This window comes from Trichechus manatus, unplaced genomic scaffold (assembly GCF_000243295.1).
Source record: "Trichechus manatus latirostris isolate Lorelei unplaced genomic scaffold, TriManLat1.0 scaffold00022, whole genome shotgun sequence".
In the NCBI taxonomy this organism is placed as follows: domain Eukaryota; kingdom Metazoa; phylum Chordata; class Mammalia; order Sirenia; family Trichechidae; genus Trichechus; species Trichechus manatus.
Genome location: NW_004443958.1, coordinates 2400341 through 2416817, shown reverse-complemented (window position 1 = coordinate 2416817; position 16477 = coordinate 2400341).

The following is a 16477-nucleotide window of genomic DNA, read 5'->3' as shown; positions in this document are numbered from 1 at the left end:
AGTACAACCAGAATGCTCTTTAGAAGCAAGGATGGCGAGACTATGTCTCACACACTTTGGACATGTTATCAGGACGGACCAGTCCCTGGAGAAGGATATCATGCTTGGTAAAGTAGAGGGTCAGTGAAAAAGCGGAAGATCCTCAATGAGATGAATTGACACAATATCAGCAACAATGGGCTCAGGTATCACAACGATTGTGAGGATGACGTAGGACGGGGCAGTGTTTCATTCTGTTGTCCATAGGGTCGCTATGAGTTGAAACTGACTTGAAGGCACCTAGTAACAACAACAACAATTTCCAATCAAATCAAATCTCCACATTTTTAAATTCCTTAGATCCATATTTTAAGGACAAATATGTAAAAGAGCAAATATATTCATTATTATTTGGGTAATGAATAAAAGATTGATTATTATAATTTTATTATTTGAAGAATTGATAATGGTATTAAAGTAATAACAGAGAGAGAACGTTATTGAGTGCTTGATGTACCAGATGCTGCTAAAAGTAAGTAATACGTTATCTTAGGTTATCCTCATAATACTGCTGTAATTTGCAAATATATGAAACTGAATATTTATGAGGTTAAATAACTTGCCTAAGACCTCACGCTTAGTCAGTGGCTGAGCTGGGATTTAAAAAATTCTGGCTAAATCCAGAGCCTGTGTGCCTTATCCTTACCCTAAAATGTATTGGTCACTTACATACATACTCTATATTATACTTGACTTTTGTGATGAGGTTTACCTCCTATTTGCTTTCTCAAATATGTTACAGTATGTATTTGTCTTTTTAAAAGCAATTTAGAAAAACATACATGAGTCACCACTCTGTTAATGGGAAGGTTATTATACTGAATTAGTAACGCATGATGCCAGCTTTTTGCACTTTAAACACGTGCTGATTTTCAAGATTTAAAATATGTGTATCAAATCTAATCCTTGTGTATAAAGTGACCAAGCTTGAAAATTCTGAGAGCCTCTCCAGTTTTGTTTTGGTTCCAGTTTTTCAGGGACTATGGTCTGTAATTCACAATAGTTGCCACTAGATGGTGATCTTGCAACTATTGCAAATGGACAATTTTCAGATTGATGAAAATGAATATTAGGGAATAAAACTCCTCATACAGTAAAATATGTATTACAAAACATAATAATATATCTGATATACAAAATTATAATTTATAACTATTGTATCTACTTACTTTTATTTATTGAAAATATAAAACAAAATATGTGAAAATTTAGTTTTATTGAATACTAATTGTCTGCCACTCCATCATATATTAAATTTATTCTCTTATTTAGTCCTCACAGATAAATATGAGACAGGTGTTATTAATATCATCATGTAACACACATGAGGTTTACTTGTAAGTGCTAGAGCTAGAAAAAAAAACACTCGAATCCAAAGTCCAGGTATAAATTTGCTTTCTTGATGTGTATGTAAAAGTATTTTTAAAAAAAAATGTTCTATAACAAAGGTAAAGATGTTATTTGACAATATATTCAAATTCTTTTTATCAATTTGCTCCATTAGATAATAAGTTTTGGGGACTAGCAATTTGTAAGTTTTAATCATCTACTTGACAATAACGTGCCTGAAACCTGGTAGGAGTTTCCTGAATATTTTTAGATTTTTCCCTAGGACACAGATCCTGAAAACATTAAACAATACAGGAAACTTATTTAGGTATTTAAATTTATCTTTATTCAGTTATGATGTTGTTGCTGTTGTTAGTTGTCATCAAGTCAATTCAGACTCATGGTGACCCCGCGTGTGCAGAGTAGAACTGTGCTCCGTGGGATTTTCATGGCTGTGAACTCTCAGAAGCAGACTGCCAGGCTTTACTTCCAAGGTTCTTCTGAGTGAGTTTGAACTGCCAACTTTTAGTTATGGGACTCCTTCAGTTATGATACTGGGTCTCAGTTATGACACTGGGTCTCATATGTATTTAGCACCATCTATAGACCCTTATTTGATGATTGGTTCAAAGGTTTATGTGAGACATGTAAAGTCAGGAAAGAGTCCTTTTACAGATTTCAGGCACGCTCTCAGTGATGATTAAATTATTCATCCTTTCTTCATAAGCTTATGTTGTTATTAGTTGCACCTGAGTCGTCTCTGACTCTACAGTGACCTTATGTATAACAGAAGGAAACGTTGTCTGGTCCTGCACTATCTTCAGGATCATTGCTACAGTTAAGCCCATTGTTGTGGCTATTGTGTCAATCCGTCTCTTTGAGGGTATGTATATAAACAATTCTAAACAAGCTCTTTCCAAAGGTAGTTAAAATTTAAAAGTTTAACTAAAGTAACAATGTATAATAAATTAACAGCATTTTTCCCCTTATTGTTTCATTAAGTAACAGTATATCTTACAGTCATTGGCACTCTAGAGTTGATGAAATATACTATGCCGTGACAAAAAGAAACCATTGTGAACTGTTAACTAGTGAGTTTTTCTCTGACTACAGGGAACAGAGAAAATCTCTACATGGAGGTAACTTTTGTTCTGTGATCTGAATTACCAGAAAAGGCTGGTTATAAAAAAAGCTGAGAGGGAGAGCATTTGCAGGTAAAATGAGTGTAAAGACTCTGTACTGGATCAGGGTAGTTATAGTTGAGGAGTCAAAAACAGTTTAAAAACATGGAATGGGACTGAAGCATTTTATGAAAAGGGGAGTGTGATGTACGTGTTGAGGTCTGAGAAAAAGCGAGAGGTCGGATCAAGAAGATCCCTGAAGGCTATGGAAAGTGTTTTGGATTTTCTTCTATGTGATATGGCAAAACTGGGAACTTTCATAAAATCCGAACATTGTAGAATTATGTTTGATATTTTTAAAATTTATTTCTACTGGAAAAGTTGACTTAAATTTTCTGTTAAAAATTAACGACAAAACTTTGCATCAAAGGAGAAGTAAATGAATAACATAAGAAGACAATCTTCTTAATTATCCTTCTTAAGCAAAATTAGTTCCCAAATTCTGCTTTCATTCATATCTTGTAATAGTTCATCTTATTTCTTAGTAAAGAATTTTTGAGGAGGTACTTTTGAAAAACATTATAACAAAAACAAAAGGAACTGAATTTCATATCATGGTTTTTCTTATTTCAAAGATAAGAAATTACAGGTAGTTAGGAGAAAATGTAAAAATCTACTAACAGGTGTTTTACATATTTTTCTCTTTGAAAAAAATGATTTCAAACAGTTTTATGTCTTTCATTTATACAGTTATACAACAGTTAGATCCATTTTATCTGGTTTATGTACACTCGTTTCTTAGCAGATGAACATACAACTACCCCCCTATTTGAGGAAGGCTCTGACATTCAGAAATTGGTCTGACAGTAGCAGGTGAGCTTTGTCTTGGTAGGAGCTGGTCTGGTACTCACAACTAGGTCACTGTATTCTGCTAAAGAAAAAAAAAAAAAAAACCTCATAGAACAACATCATACCAAGTCACTCTGTGACCCAGATGAAAGGAGACAAAAAACAAACAAACAATAACTTCATAATATTTTCTAACCACAGACAAAAACAAGGACACTGTAAAACAACAACAAAATTTTTAAACATCTCCCATCCTGGTTAATAAGAATGACTGCTGCTTCATTTCCAATTATAGTGTTAGCCTCATTCTATTTCCCCCCCTCTTGAAAAGATTCATTAAGATACTCAGTCAAAAACTACCCATGCTTCCTGATGACATCCAATCCAGAGTAAAGGACTACTTCCTTAAATACTCCCCAAAAATCACCTAACGCAATCACCAAACCAAAACCAAACCCACTGTCCTAGAGTCATCATATCGACTCTATAGGACAGAGTAGACCGGCTCAATAGGGTTTCCGAGACTGTAATCTTTACAGAAGCAGACTGCCACATCTTTCTTCTGCTGAGTGGCTGTTGGGTTCCAACTGCTGACCTTTTGGTGAGCAGCTGAGCACTTAAGCACTGCACCACCAGGGTTCCAATCACAAATCCTACAAAAAGTCCTTTCCAACACTCTCTTACTGAGACACCTCACAATTCCTCATGGCGTCTGTTTTTCCTCATTGCAACAAGTAATAAATCCAAAAGTTAAAAATAGAACTTTCATGGAGAGACAGAAAATAGATGTCAAAGATGTCGTTCAATCCATTAGTTAATGAGAAGACTAGTAGATGATAAAGCTGATTTCAAAAAACAAACAAAAACAAACATTTAAAGTAACTGGCTCTTTATACTCATTTTAAACTAAAAGTGAATGTTTGGAATAATAGATTCAATTCAAACTAGTCTTAGAATAGTCAAAACAAACAAATCTTGGGTGATATCTTGTTTTAATGAACATAAATCTGTAAGTTATCATGAAAATCTGTAGTTTATTTAAATGTTACATCACAAAATCAATCACACATGAATTTTCCTAGAATATTAAATAATTCTTAAGTGACCTTGTTAAACAGTCTCAATGTAACATTGAAATGACATGCTGCATTCTTTACTGATTTCCACGTTTTAGATGTTTTTTCTTAATATACATATGATCCTAAAACTTTAGGTGTCATGGATTGAATTGTAACCCCAAGGATATGTGTGAACTTGGCTAGGCCATAATTCCCAGTATTGTGTGGTTGTCCTCCATTTTGTGATCTGATTATCCTCCATTTTGTGATGTGTTATAAAACCAAGTGTCTATGCTTGTGGTTATGGTCCCATTTGGGAGTGAGCTGTCCATTATGTTAATGAGGCAGCATTAGGGAGAGATGCCACACCCTTACTCAGGTCACAGCCCTGATTCCATGTGATAAAAGGAGAGAGATGTGAGCAGAGAGAGGAGGACCTCCTACCACCAAGAAAAAAGAGTTGGGAGCGAAGCATGTCCTTTGAACCTGGGGTCCCTGCACTGAGAACCTCCTAGTTCCAGGGAAAGATTGATGCAAAGCACGTGGAGATCTCCAAGGAACACAGGTCTCACAGACGCTGAAAGGAGACAAGGACTTTTCTCCTCAAGTGTGAACTTACAGAGAGAGAAAGCCTTCCCCTGGAGCTGGTACCCTGAATTTGGACTTCTAGCCTCCTAAACTGTGAGAAAACAAATTTTTGTTTGTTAAAGTCACCACTTGTGGTCTTTCTGTTATAGCAGCACTAGATAACTAAGACAATAAGGGATGCATAGCTGTCATATCCAAAAGGGGCAATGTTCTCTATGATGGACAAACTATGTGAAAAAGATTATCTAGACATGGGTGGGAAAATTTAGGAATGTGGAAAACTGTCTCTCAAGACAATTAGAGTAGCCTACAGCCATTCATCTTGCTGCATAACTGTTATGCATGGCCAGAATCTGAATATTCTTTTTCTTTCTGTATTCCCTATGTAACAAATCCCAATTTAACCTAAGGTAGAGTAAGTCATGTGTTTGGAAGAGCAAAAATAATAATTCTGTCATTTCAAGCACGCCACTTACACTTCAGTGTTGGTTAGTGGACCTATTTAAATTAAAATAAGGAGGAATTTGTAGTGGGTAAATAAATTACTGGCATTTAGAGGTGTCAATAGTTTGTTAGCTGTAACTGTACTTAAGAGATCAGATTCTTTCGTCACAATGATAGGGCCAAATAAAGATTTCTAACTTTTATTAGTGTGATCTCGGGCAAGTTTCCTAACATGTCTTAGTTTTGGTTACATACCACATAGAATTATATTTTAGTAAATGATAATTTAGATGCTAAACTTGGCGTACAATGATGAATGAAAATGTAGTCCTGGCCTTCATGTAACTTGCTGTCTAATAGGTGAGACAGCCCATTTGGAGGGTAATTAAATGAGGCAATCCACATAAAGAATTAACCCTATTATCTAACACACATATCAGCTCAATCAATGTAAGGTACTATCATTATAAAAACATAAAATGCTACTTCTAATTGTTTTATATGAATAAATGCCTAAAAAGTAAAAGAATTAAAAGCTCTTACATATCTCAAGTATTTCCTCCAATAATATTTTACATTATAAAATGTTTGCTTTCATAAATTATGCAAAGCTTAATGGTGCAGATACTTATTCATCCTTTTAATGCTAGAATTTTAAAAATAAGTTTTAACTCAGCACCTGTCTAAAGTATGATGAATTTCAACTTAATGCACTCCAAATGAAAGAGGCTTTGCTATATTTAGTCACCTGGTATGTGCCAGGAAATTTGTTGGTTTAAAATCTTATGGAAACCAAGTATTCTTTCCTCCTTGAGAAGAAAACTCATCTTCTGTGTCCCTGAGTATTGACCTTTCCATTCAAGAAAACGTTGGCTGAGTAAAAATTACTCTTTTTAAATAAGCAAATATTTAATGAATATTTCTTTAGCTATATTTATGAGTAAAATAAACTTACCAGCAAAATAAAATCAATATCCACGCTTTGATTTGAGGAACACGTTAAGAATCAAATTAAGTTCATAACAACTCTGCAATCAATAGTAGAGAAAAAGGTTGTTTCTTGTTCACGGACAACAAAAATTATTGTGTATTTAAGTTCCATTTAAAGCACTAATTTTTCTAAACAATGTAGACAGTAGTGCTAAATAATCATGTTTAATTCTTTCACATCACTGGGTTTGCAGCTACATAAACAGTTGAGGGAGGCAATATGGGCAGCAATTCCAAAGCAAGATAAACTTCCCTAAGTAAGTAAGTTCAATTTCCTCCAAATGAGTCAGTGCTGATCTGTACATATTTATTAAATATGCCTACACCTGTGGTTTCCTGATTTGAGAGATGCATACAATCAATTAATATTTTTTAAAAAACACTGGTGAAATAAGTATTGGTAGCCATTAACACTTTTGATCAATTTGGGGTTTCAGAATTTTCAGTCGCAAGCATTTTTCACTAATAGCCACAGAATTCAAACCAAAGGAATTCAGAAAACTCTTGGAACTCAACATACTTAATACAAGCAGCCATGTAACCAATATCAGCACCAGAAACATGTTGAGAAATATAATTTGGTAGGAGTCTTAGAATCTCTTTTCTCCCTTCCTCTCTGTAAGTTTTCAAATTTGTAATGATACAAGCATTTATTATGCATCTGCCCCTGTGCCCTGTAGTTTACACATACTATCTTATTTAATGCTTCCACTATTCTTATAAGCTAGGTATTTTAGGATTTCAGTTTAAATTTAATGAACCCCAAAATGGATAGATCGAGGCAACTTGCCCAAGGTCACACTGTTCAGAGGGAGTGGTGTGCAGATTTGAAGCCAGAGCCTCTACCCTTAACTGTGGGCTTTATGCCTCCATCCATGGTCTCCACCCATACTGACCCTACACGTCTGTCAGTTTATGGTACTGTCGGGGCTTGCATGTTGCTATGATGCTGGAAACTATGCCACAGCCTTCAGCGTGGATTACACCTCAACATAAAGAAAACAAAAGTCCTCACAACTGGACCAATAAACAACATCATGATAAATGGAGAAAAGTTTGAAGTTGTCAAGGATTTCATTTTACTTGGATCCACAATCAACGCCCCTGGAGTAGCAGTCAAGAAATCAAACAACGCCTTGCCATTGGGCAAATCTGCTGCAAAAGACCTCTTTAACATGTTTAAAAGCAAAGATATCACTTTAAGGACTAAGGTGCACCTGATCCAAGCCATGGTGTATTCAATCGCCTCATATGCATGCGAAAGCTGGACGATAAGGAAGACCGAAGAAGAATCCCCGCCTTTGAATTATGGTGTTGGCAAAGGATATTGAATATACCATGGACTGCCAAAAGAACAAACAAATCTGTCTTGGAAGAAGTACAGCCAGAATGCTCCTTAGAAGCAAGGATGGTGAGACTACGTCTCACATACTTTGGACATGTTATCAGCAGGGATCAGTCTTTGGAGAAGGACACCATGCTTGGTAAAGTAGAAGGTCAGCGAAAAAGAGGAAGACCCTCAACGAGATGGATTGACACAGTGGCTGCAACCATGGGCTCAAGCATAACAACCATTGTGAGGATGGCACAGGACCGGGCAGTGTTTTGTTCAGTTGTACATAGGGTCGCTATGAGTTGGAACCGACTCCACAGTACCTAACAACAATTATCCATTCTGAAGGCTGTGGTCTTTGATCTTCATCAATAAGTGCTTCAAGTCCTCTTCACTTTTAGCAAGCAACGTTGTGTCACTTGCATAACGCAGGTTGTTAATAAGCCTTCAACCAATCTTGATGCTGTGTTCTTTTTCATATAGTCAGTTTCTTGGATTATTTGCTCAGCATACAGATTGAATAAGTAGGGTGAAAGGATACAACCCTGACACACACATTTCCTAACTTTAAAATAGAATAAAACAGAACTTTAAAATAGAATCCTTAGTCCTTTTTTATTCTCAGTTCCATAGTGTCCCACTGGGTAATGCCACTAATTCTCGTGGATCAACAAGGATCTATATTCTGATTAACCAATTTGCCGCAAATTTATGGAGGGGCTACTTTCTGAGAGTGCTTGTGCTAGCAACTGGGGTTGTTGAGATTAATTAAGATATATTTCTTGTCCTTTAGGGACTAAGTCTGATTGAAGACAAGGATTAAATGGGTAATAACAATTTAGTGTACAAAGCATTAGGGATGTGTTGGCAATGAGAAGAAACTTAGTTATGCTTGAAGTGGGCAGAAAGGAGTCCTCACAGAGTGATGTCTGAATTCTGCTGCAAGAAAGCTGCCACCAAACTCTACGTTTGTTTTTCCAGCTATATTAAGGGCATTATATTGGGATATTCTTAGGTATCTCAAACCAGATATATCTAAATGTGAACTCAAAAATCAGTTTTTCTTTTTGATCTGTTTTGTTTCGATTTTCTCTAAGAAATTGTCAAAATACTCATAGGTAGAAAGTGACTAATCCTATACAAAACCAAACACCAAAACCCATTGCCAATGAGTCATTCTGATGCATCGCAACCCTATAGTGCAGAGTAGACCTGCCCCATAGGGTTTCCAAGAGCTGTAATCTTTAGGGAAGCAGACTGCCACATCTGTGTTCCATGGAGTGGCTGGTGAGTTCGAACTGCCGACAATTTGGTTAGCAGCCCATTGTTTTAACCACTGCACCACCAGGGCTCCTTTCTGTGCAAAAACCCAATGTCAAATCCTGTACATTCAGTCTAACTCCAGATCCTGCATGCTTAACCACAGTGCTATAAAACAGAGGGCTTCAAATGTTTTTTCCCGTGTAGGCCATAAACAATTTTGAAAAATACTAATTCCTTTACACATATTAAAGTTGACATCTATAATTTTGAAATAACTGAAAATTATGTGCTTTCTGGAAATTTCTATAAATATTGAATTTATAAAAATATAAAATTTTCCAAAACGTAATTTATTCAATGGAATTTAAGGAAACAGCAGTTTGGTAACTCTGATAGTTTAGTACAATAGTTAGGAGCAAAGATTATAGGGCGAGACGGTCTGAGTTCACCCTTAGCTTTCCTGCTAATTATTTGTTTTACTACAGGCAAGTAATGGAACTCTTTTATACCTCGTTTTCCTTTCTTTGAATGAGGGTAATGAGAACATATCTTACAGAGTTATTGTGAGGACTAAAGTGATTAAAGCACTTAGAAAACTTCCTGGAATAAAGTAAGTTCTTTGTAAGTGGTAGGGATTATAATGACTGTCATAATTCCTTTAAAAATATAAGAAAAAATTTCTTGTTTAATGAACAGAAATTCAGAGCACTGTATTTCAATCTTCAACTCAGATTTCCATTTCAAGTTTCAAAGTCTTTTATTACTCATTTTTTAAACTTGTCTGCATCAAAAAATATGTAAAAAAGATTTTTAAAAATTTTAAAATATTCTAAAATTATAAAACTCTAAGAATTAAAATTTTATTCTGGATTAAGTATTAAAATTTTTCACATTACAGCATTGTACAAAATAGCATAAATATGTTCAAATTTTGTTGATAATTTTAAAATATAAGATATAAACATTTAATTGAAAATATATATTCTAATGAGTTACATAGATCCATTGTTCTATTCTGTATAGTTATGTATCCATGGACAGATTTTACTTGTTGCTAAGGAAGTGACTTTGTTTATGCCTACCTTTGTTTTATATATATTAAAATACTGAGAAACACTGACATAAATAAATAAGCAAGAATGGAAAGACAATACTTAGAGCAATATCACTTGATACTTTGAACTCATTCCAAATTTTATTTTAAAGATTACATAATGCTTGTCATCAAAAACTATCTTTAATCTTTTATTGTGCAATTGCTCCTCTTCTAATTGTGCTGAACAAAAAATGTTTTAATTCAACCTACCTACAAAAATATTTCACATTGTCATTAGAGCCCAGTAAAAAATTCTAATTTTTTTTTTTGGTAGCAAGGAAATTTTTAAAAGCTTGTACAATATACCACAGTAATATCCTAATGGATGAGACATATATCCCTCCATTCTGCCAAAAAAAAAGAAGAAAGAAAAAAGGGAAAATATAGGTGCATTCTCAGGTAGATCCATTTAAGAATATAGTGCTAATGATTTTATACATATACAAATTGATTCCCTTAACACAATGAAACTTTATGAAAAGTTTTTGAGCATCCCTGAGGTATGAATAACCCAGTTTGAAGGTCACCACTGTAGACCACGACCAACTAGGAACAGCAGATGTTGTTGGCATCTCTATCCCCTCACGAGGCTTCCCACTTTTTCCTTACATCCAATCAATCTGAGTAGAATTCATCCCATCAATTCTATATTAGAATTGTCTTTTTATTTGGGACTCTCTTCTACAGAACCATTGCCATTGTGAGGTCATATAATCATTATCTCTTTCCTGGAGTTTTATAATAACCTTTCTCTTATATTGCGTGTACATCAGTTTTTCCACATTACAATTGATCAGCCCCCAGTTGCTAGAGTTATCATTATTAAAAACAAACAAAAAATGATCATGCCACCTTTGTTCCATGTCAACCTATATTGGCTTCCTGTCACCCAAAGTTACACAAAAGTTGTCTTAAAATGTGCCCTAAACTTACACTTCTAGTTTAATCTTCTACAACTTCTTCTCTTGCATGTTAATAATTCGAGCACTCCATGTTTCATTTTTAATGTAAAGTTTTATTGAATTATGATAAATATACAGAAAAGTGCAGTGATAATAAATGTCCGTATATTGATAAAATGTGATAAATTTCCAAAAAGTGAACACACCCATGAAACAGAACACATTTCAACAAATAGGTTATTATCAAAATCGCTTGAAACTCCTTTCCGGACCCCTCCCAGTCACTACCTTCTCTGCCCCAGGATAAAGAATAGCCTGACTATGAGCAGCTAGATTAGTCTTTCTGCTTTGCTACTTTACATAATTTAAATTATATTGTATATATTATTTTGTGTCTGGCTTATTTTTCTGAACTTTATATTTTGAAAACTTTTTGACAGTTTCTACTAAACTGGAATGGTATGTATAAGACTCAGCAATTAATACATTTCTGTGTATATCCACCAAAAATATCAACAAATAATTACCAAAGATATGAGCAAGAATATTGAAAAGCACTATTCACAAATGTCTCAAGCTAGCAATAACCTAAAATTCTATCAACAGTAGTATGTAGTATACTCATATAAGGAAATGCCATATAGAAATAAAAAAAAACCTGCAAGCAACAATATGAGTAAAACTCACAATATAATATTGAGAAAGATAACCATACTTCTCTTTAACCGTTGTCAGTGATGACTTATAATTATTAAGAATTACATGCTTTAAGAATTAAGCCAGTTAAATGTATTATTAAGCAAAATCATTCAGGAGGCCACTGACATATGGCCTGTGATAGTGAATTTCCAAGAAATATACAATTTCCTGGTATCCAACAAAGGTAAAATAGCCCGTTGAAATTCTCGAGGTGTTTGCTCTTTAAATATTTTACATATACACACATAGATACACACACACATAGACGTGTGTGCATGTATATATATATAAAGTCTAAAGGTTCCTGAATATCATTTCATAAGGTGAACATAATTTAGGTGAAACCCCATAGCTTTCTATGTAAATTTATTTTTTCAACAAGAATGCTTATTTACTATTGTCTAAAGTCTCAACGACTCTTTTTAAACATTGAAATTGTTAGTATCATTGTATTTAGAAAGTTTTAATTCTCATATTACTTTGTGCTTCCAGTGAATGACAATTGAGGATAATTATTAGGAATATCTTCATAATTTGTAGAACACTGAGTTGACAATTTTCAAATAAATATGTAAAACAGGAAAATTTTCAGATATCTGCTTATTCATGGGACATACAAAATGAGCTACAGTTTCACACAAATTATGGGAAAATAAATGGATTATAATTAGAGACATTATTGGAAAGAGCACATTTGATTCTTTAGCACATTTGAATTCTTATTTCTGTTATATAAATTTTACTTATAATAATCATAGTTATATAGATTTTACTTTTATAACCAACTATTACAAAATGAGTACATATTCATTTTTATTTGCTTTTACCTTACGAAGTAAAATGTACTTACCGATCAATTACTATGATACATAGTGAACCAGTGCAATGTATTACTTCAGAAATATCTGTAATAACCCTTCAAGTAAACTTTAAAATTTCAGAGAAGAATATTATTTGGCAATAAACATTAGTGTCATTTTCACAAGCAAAATCTATTGTCCTAAGACTTAAAAATTTTACTACAGCATTGTTGAGAAGAGGCATATTTATATGCAACCTAAGAAAGGAAAAATGAGTTGGAAGGAGAGTCAATGGCAGTGACATTTCCGAAAACATTAGAAAAGTGAATTTTTGAAAACAAGGAAACCCCAATAAAGTGTTTTTATCAGGTTAATAATCACTGATACGCATACTAAGAAGAAATATGGGAAAATGCTGACATAGACTATGTGTGGTCCAGAAAAGCCTTGAAAGTGAAAGTCACAAATGTCCCAAACATAAATGCTAATCAAAAATGCTCTGGGCTCAATCTCCTCCACTTATTCATTGTAAATGCCATTTTGGCAATGGCGATTTTTATACATGGAATTCTTACTTAGGGTGGAGCAGTAGATAGAAAATAACACAGAAAGCCAAGAGGAAAGGAACAAGAGTTGTTTGGCGATTTTAAATTTTTATCTCTAGAAATACATCATCTGTGGTTCTCTTTATTACTTTTTCCCCTCTTGTCTGTATTGCCCACTAGGAGTTAAGTTCCATGAGGACCAGGTCTTGGTTTCTCTTGCTCAGATTTGCTTGACTAGTGCAATAAAAGATGTTCACTTCATATTTATTGAGTGAATGACTAAAGGAAGCTTTTTTCTGTATCTCAGAAATTTTTGCTGTAGTGATTAGAACTACTTACTATCTTAATAGGTATGGGCGATATAAGGCTCTTAACATATTCTGTAAGTTTCTGTTCTGAAGAGTTTGTCCTGTTATAATTAGCACAGAGTCACTGGGAGTTGCTTGACTACTAGCTTGACTACTAGCTGAAAGGTTGGCAGTTAGAACCCACCCTGGTGTGCCTTGGGATACAGGCCTGGCGACCTGCTTCTGAAAGGACACAGTCTTGAAAACCTCGTGGAGCACACATGGGTACCCATAAGTTGGAATCGACTTGATGGCAGCTAATACAAAAATAGTAGTTTGGAAATATTAGAATTGAGTAGCATATAATTTTCACATTCGATTGTAAAATGTGGCCATATTTCATACTAATCTCCCTCATATATGATAGTATATTTTAAGTTAAACATGGTGTTAAAATTTCAAATCATACAATTTGTCATGTAACTGACTACAAGGCTCAATAATAAAAATATTCATATATCAAAATATATTCATATATCAAAATAGCTGCTCTCCTGATGCTTAGCTGCTCCATGTCAGATTTTATAATTGAATCCAAAAATAATTAATAGGACTTGGGGATATCATCTAAGAAACATTGCTGAGCAACTTTTAATCATTTATCATTTGCATTTATTAATGAATATGGATAACATGCTTATGTTAGTCACTTAAGAATTATTTTATATAATCCCAAGTGCTAGTACAATTCACATGTAGTGGTAGGAAAAATGTTGAATTGCTAAAGGGAGCAACAGCTTAAAAAATGTGGTAACTTTAGCACAATAACCACAGGAGACTCATGCATTGGTTTGGCAAACAAATGTCATGGAGGCATGGTGTTATGGATTGAATTATGTCAAAAACTGTTTGTTGAAGTCCTAACTCCCAGTATCTGTGACTGTGGTCCTTCTTGGAAATAGCTTTTTTTGTTACAATAAGGCTATAATGGAGTAAGGTAGGACCTAACCTAATCTCTTCTGAGTGGTGTTTTATAAAGGTGAGTACAGACAGAGAGATAAACACACACAGTGGGAGACGCCATGTGACGACAGAGGCAGAAACAGCAAAGAACAGTAAAGACTGTTATTGGTAATCAGAAACTAAGAGAGAGGCCCACAGAAGAAACTGAAATGGCTGAAACTCTGATTTGTACTTTTAGCCTCCAGAACTTTGAGAAAACATGTCTGTTCTTTAAAGAAACCCACTTTGTGGCATTTTTTTATGGTAGCCCTAGGTAACTAAAACAGGTAGAAATGATAGAATGATAGAAATAACAGAAAATCAAGGAACATGTGCTGTTGCAAGTAATCCAGCAGCACAAATGAGATTTTAACTAGAAGTTATTTTCTGTCACTAAAAACCTCTTGGATAACTTGAATCTGAGAAATCACTGAGTTCTTAGATGATGGAACAACTAGAGAGATGAAATAATTAGTAAAAGACCTGAGTAGTCAATGTGACCAACTTTTCATGTTGCCAAGACTGCCCAAGAAACATAAAAACAACATGTAATTGTGAGGTCACTGATTTTTTTGGTCAGATTCCCTCAGAAGTTCCCATATTGACTATCCTCTACCTAAATCTTTGAACTTGACCTCTATTCATCAAAATTTTTAATCCATATTTTATCTACATAGAATTTCTTGCTGTGACATGAATTTGCCATGCATTTTCATGCTATTTGTTCATTAATGTGTTTATTTATTTATTCATTTCACCAATATTTATAGAGTACCACTATATAGCAGACACTATTCAGGATTCTGCAAACACAACAAAAAGAGCAATTCACAAAAATTCCCTGATCTCATGTAACTTTTATTCTATGGAGTGAAGATTATTAATAAGTAAATATATAATATAATGCCATTCAGTAAAAGCTGTTATAAAGAAAAGTAAGATGTACTTATTTCCCTACACATTGTGAGATGCTTGAAAAGTAAATGTTTGGTTTTAAATAATGTATGTGGATCACATCAAATTATGGATAACATTGCAAAGAATGGAATTCCAGAACACTTAATTATGCTTATGAGGAATCTGTACATAGACCAAGAGGCAATCTTTCAAACAGAACAAGGGGATACTGCCTGGTTTAAAGTCAAGAAAGGTGTGCTTCGGGGTTATATCCTTTCACCATACTTACTCAATCTGTATACTGAGCAAATAATCCAAGAAACTGGACTATATGAAAAAGAACACAGCATCAAGATTGGCTGAAGGCTTATTAACAACATGCATTATGCAGATGACACAACCTTGCTTGCTGAAAGTAAAGAGGACTTGAAGCACTTACTGATGAAGATCAAAGACTGCAACCCTCAGTAGGGATTACACCTCAACATAAAGAAAACAAAAATTCTCACAACCAGACCAATAAGCAACATGATGATAAATGGAGAAAAGATTGACTTCCATGATTTCATTTTACTTAGATCCACAATTAACGCCCATGGAGGCAGCAGTCGAGAAATCACATGATATAGTACATTGAGTAAATCTGCTGCAAAAGACCTCTTTAAAGTGTTAAAAAGCAAAGACATCACCTTGAGGACTAAGGTGCAGCCTGACCCAAGTGATGTTATTTTCAATCGCCTCATATGCATGCAAAAGCTGGACAATGAATAAGGAAGATCGAAGATCTGATTCTCTTGAAGTATGGTGTTGACAAAGAATATTGAATATACCATGAACTTCCAGAAAAATGAACAAGTCTGTCTTGGAAGAAGTACCACCAGAATGCTCCTTGGAAGCAAGGATTGTGAGACTTCGTCTTATGTACTTTGGACATGCTATCAGGATGGACCAGTCCCTGGAGAAGGACATCATCATACTTGGTCTTAGAGTAGTGTCAGCAAAAAAGAGGGAGAACTTCAATGAGATAGATAGACATAGCGGCTGCAACAATGGGCTCAAACATAGCAATGATTGTGAGGATGGCAGAGGACCGGGCAGCATTTCCTTAGGTTGTATATGGGGTCACTATGAGTCAAAACTGACTCAACAGCACCTCACAACAACAGCATAGTTTTTTCTCTGTCTGAATAAATTCTTTTAACATTTCTTGTAGTGCTGGTCTGCTACTGATGAAT